Source organism: Stegastes partitus, unplaced genomic scaffold, assembly GCF_000690725.1.
Source record: "Stegastes partitus isolate 25-593 unplaced genomic scaffold, Stegastes_partitus-1.0.2 Scaffold934, whole genome shotgun sequence".
Classification (NCBI taxonomy): Eukaryota; Metazoa; Chordata; class Actinopteri; family Pomacentridae; genus Stegastes; species Stegastes partitus.
The window spans coordinates 214,593-218,656 of NW_007578665.1; the positions used below are offsets into that span (position 1 = coordinate 214,593).

The 4,064-nt window shown below is 49.3% G+C and overlaps 1 long non-coding RNA gene across 1 annotated transcript in view; it reads left to right on the forward strand.

Annotated features, from left to right (window-relative positions):
• Positions 1-2,452, forward strand: part of LOC103366357 (uncharacterized) — a 20,455-nt gene extending 18,003 nt beyond the window's left edge. Inside the window, exon 5 of the long non-coding RNA XR_520663.1 lies at positions 2,442-2,452. This is a non-coding gene — a long non-coding RNA (uncharacterized LOC103366357). The remainder of the gene's footprint in view (positions 1-2,441) is intronic.
• Positions 2,453-4,064: the final 1,612 nt, after the last annotated feature.

Below are 4,064 nucleotides of genomic sequence, written 5' to 3' on the forward strand. Positions count from 1 at the left end.
CATCCATCCATCCATCCATCCATCCATCCATCCATCCATCCATCCATCCCACACTAGCAGCACAACAGAGGGTTTCCACCGTTACAGCCGTAGACGAGCCGTACGGGAACAAACAGAACTAGGAGTCATATTTTCTGCCACACATTCGAGGACGACCCGGTTTGTGCGTCGCCGCCGGTGAGAACTCGGGCTAACTTCCCGTAACCCGGAGCGTTGGATGGGCAGGCGCGCTGGGCGTGGTCGAGCCTGGGAGGCGAAACCGAGGGAGAGAAAGTCCGCGGCGGACTGCAAGCGGCGCACAGACGAGCCGGCTTTTCACTTCGCATCACGTCAGGCCTGCGTGCTGTGGTTTCAGGACATGTGCATGAGTGTATCCGTGCAGCGGGGAGTGTGTGGCTGCACGGCGAGCAGAGAGGAAAGGCTTTGGGGACACGACTGTGACGCTGCTGCATGAGGAGAAGAGCTGTCCAGGGGCGAGATCTTCTTCTGCTCCAGTTACAGCGGTCAGACACCAGCACAGTCCTCCACGGTCCACTTCATGTCCATTTCCTGGTGACCTCCGACCCCTGCTGGCTGAGTGGACGTCCTCGGGCTGTGTGGATGCTCTGCTCGGCTAAATGAAGCAAAAACAGAGGACGAGGAATTACGTTCCCTCTGATGAGTAACTCCACTTAAAGAGTAGCGTGTTTGTGATATCATGCGCTGATACTGAGTGTTGTCCGTGTGCTGAAGCCCCGCGTGGCGTCTTCCTCTCATCCAGAGGCAGGTTCATTTGGCTCCCGTGATCCAACAGAACCAGAACCACAGGAGGAAGGAGAGAACTCAGATGTCTTCTGATGCCAACAACCCTAAAACATGAATAACAGTGAATTTCTGTCATTGTTTAATTTATAAAACTGAAGAACTGGAGCCTCCACATGTGATGCATGTTTTCCGGCTCACGTTTTGTTGATCTCGTACTCGTCCTGCAGTTCAGTCACACAGTTCTCCTGCAGCTCCGTCGATCAGAGCTCCTCAGCTGGTGACCGTAACAGAATTTAACAGAACCTCGTCTGTGAGTCATTTATTTTTGGAGATTTTATTAAATAATTATTAACGAGATAAAGTTTGCGGGCCAGCAGCCCGTTTGTTGTTCAGACAGGAGTAACGATGTCTGTTTTTTCTTTTCTTAGTATTTAACTGGTTCATCTTTGTCACTCAGGAGCACAAGATATTAAAACAAAAAAAATTCTCACATAATCTGGTGCAACAGCCCATTTTTTAATAATTTTATAATTCATATTAAATGAATCAACAGATTTTGATGAAATGTCACAACTTTAAGCTCAGATCTGGTTCATTTTCACAACAGAGCTGCTCATCACATAGATCATCTAAAAAGTCATGATTTATGAGAACTTTACAGTTTGTAGCTCTGATAAAGCGACAAAATAAAATCATTTTAAGCTCAGCTTTGGTCACTAATCACACTTAATTAATTCAACGTCTGTCTGAAAGTTCAAATCAAACCTTTATTTCCGTGTTTACGGCGTCTGGCTCAGACTCCTGCTTTATTTCTGATGATTTTTGTCGATGAAGTGTTGAACTGGTTCATCTTTCTCACTCAGGAGCGCAGAATAGTTTTTAATTTTTATTTTTTTTAAAAAAACCGGGGCAAAAACCCATTTTTGTGTATTTTTAAAATTCATACTAAACTAAACAAGAGATTTTGGTGAAGAGTCACAACTCTAAGCTCAGCTTTGGTCACTAATCACTCCTCATTAACTAAACGTCTGCCTAAGAGTTCAAAGCGAACCTTTCTGTCCATGTCTCCAGCGTCTGGCTCAGACTCTTTGTTTCTGCTGATCTTCTTCTATAAGCTGTAGAATGAGGTGGTTCTGACTCGTGAAGCTCAGACTGGGTTAACTGGTCGTATATAGTTTCTGGTTTTTGCGGCTGATGAATGGCGTCGTTTTAAAGCATAGCGTGCCTTTCCACTCGGCCGGTGGGTTTCCTGGTTCAGAGGTCGGGCTGTGTTTGCTCTGAGCTCCATAAACCATTAAAAACACATTAGCTCTGCTCTGGGTCGCATGTTCCTAAACTAGCAGCGACACTCTGCAGTCTGCTGGAGCTGCAGCGCGTTTACAGTCCTGCTGCTGCAGACAGGCTCCAGATCCAAACCGGGTCGGAGCAGCAGCAGTAGAACCCACATGTCGGGCCGACGCAGGTGATCATGGAGCGAGAACATGTTTCATATTCTGGGAGGTGATTGTGAGGAGACAGTAGTAGGAATATGGAACGATGCCGGGCTTATCAAAGCGCTATCCGAGGCAGAGTGTGAGTCAGAGCCGGTTCAGCCCGAGTTCATTAAGCCCAGACAGACGAACATGTCAGGAAAGTGTGAATCAGCGAATAAAGCCGCAGCCGAGCTGAACTTTCTGTGGAGCTTCTCAGAGTTTCAGTTTCTCCTGAGAGGCCACGAGGTCGCGGAATGAAAGCGGCGCCGCGGTCCAGTGTGTGCATGTGCAGGCGAGCCTCCGCCGTTTGGTGTCTGTCTGAGGCGGGTTCAGCCCGGTGCCGTGACTCACCGCCGGTTCTCATCACGTCGAACACCATCTCGTCCAGAACTGGATTCCTCTCCTTTGTTCTGCTGCTTTTTTTGGAGTTCGTTTTGTAGCCGAGGTGAAGCGCTCAGAAGGACGGAGGCCAGGTTCTGGATGTGGTTCAGTCCAGATGTCGGCGAGTCTTTTATGTCGTAGCTTCATCTGTTCATCTCTGACGGGAAACCAGCACCGGTCCTGATTATCTGATCTTAAGTCAAACAGTCGCTGCTTCCGGCTCCCTAAACGGGAGGATTTGCAGTTTTACATAAAATGGTTCTGTTGTTGGACTCTGGAGGCGGTTCTGATGTTTCTCAGTTCATGAGGACGTGACGTAGCAACGCGTCGACAAACTAACACGATGAGAACGACCAGAGTCGCCCAAAGTTCTGCTACGACAGAAACCTTCATGACTACGCAGACAAACGGGACGAGCACTGGTGGGACCGATCAGAACCACTTTTCCTAAAAACGTTGACAGATGAGGAACTTCTTCCTCTCTTTCACTGACGCCTCGAAGCTGCAGTAATAATTCTGTCAACCCTGAAGCTCCGCTAAAGTTCTGTTTGCTGCTGCGATGTTTGGACCCAGAGACGATCCGATTTACTCGTCAAAAGGAGGATTCATGGAGGAAATAAAGAGCCTAATCAGCAGAACTGTGCAGCTAAACAGTGATTATTGAATATGTGGAGCAGGAGCCGCCGCTCGGAGGTGTTAGAATTAAAAACAGAAGCTTAATGTCAGGATATCGACACCGATGGAAGGAAATCAGTAGAAACATTACAGACAATTAAAACCACAAACGAGACATTAGGACGGAATAAAGTGTGATATGAAGCTAGAATATAAACCAGAGCAGGACGTGAACGTGTGAATGCATCAGCTGCAGGTTGACGGGTTTTAAATGTTCAGGTTGTGCGGCTGTCAGTCCGTTGGGTGGTGTGGGGGGGTTCAGGTCCGGTCCGGTCATGGAGCAGCTCAGAGGGAAGACGTCTGTAGTTTGACTGTCCTATAGGAGTGGATGCTGTCACATGGTGTCCAGTCCAGGTGGAGTTTCAGCGTTTTGTTGTGCTGTAATCCTCATCAGGGCTGCTGACTATTCCCAGTCGCTCTGCTCCTAATTTTCTTCTGTAGATCCTCTTTTCTGCGTCTGCGACCTCCTAATTTCCCCACAGGGAGCCGCTTCCATCTTCTCTTATTAAACTTCATGTGTGTTCGGCGACGGGGACGAGCAGCCATGCAGCAAATTGTCCTTGTCATCTGCGTGTCACCGGCGGAGTCGGTGACCTCGGCGAGGACTCGGCGTCCGCCCGCCCGCTCGGCGCCGAGGCCTCTGAGGGCCGCACGCCGGGACGCGTCGGTCGACTCGGCGGGGAGGACGGCGCCCCCCGGCCCGAGACGCCGCTAATGAGAGAGTCGACCCGTTAGCTTCCTGCTGCTGAGCGTACTCAGATTATTTATTCACCTAAAACGTCCACGCTGTTG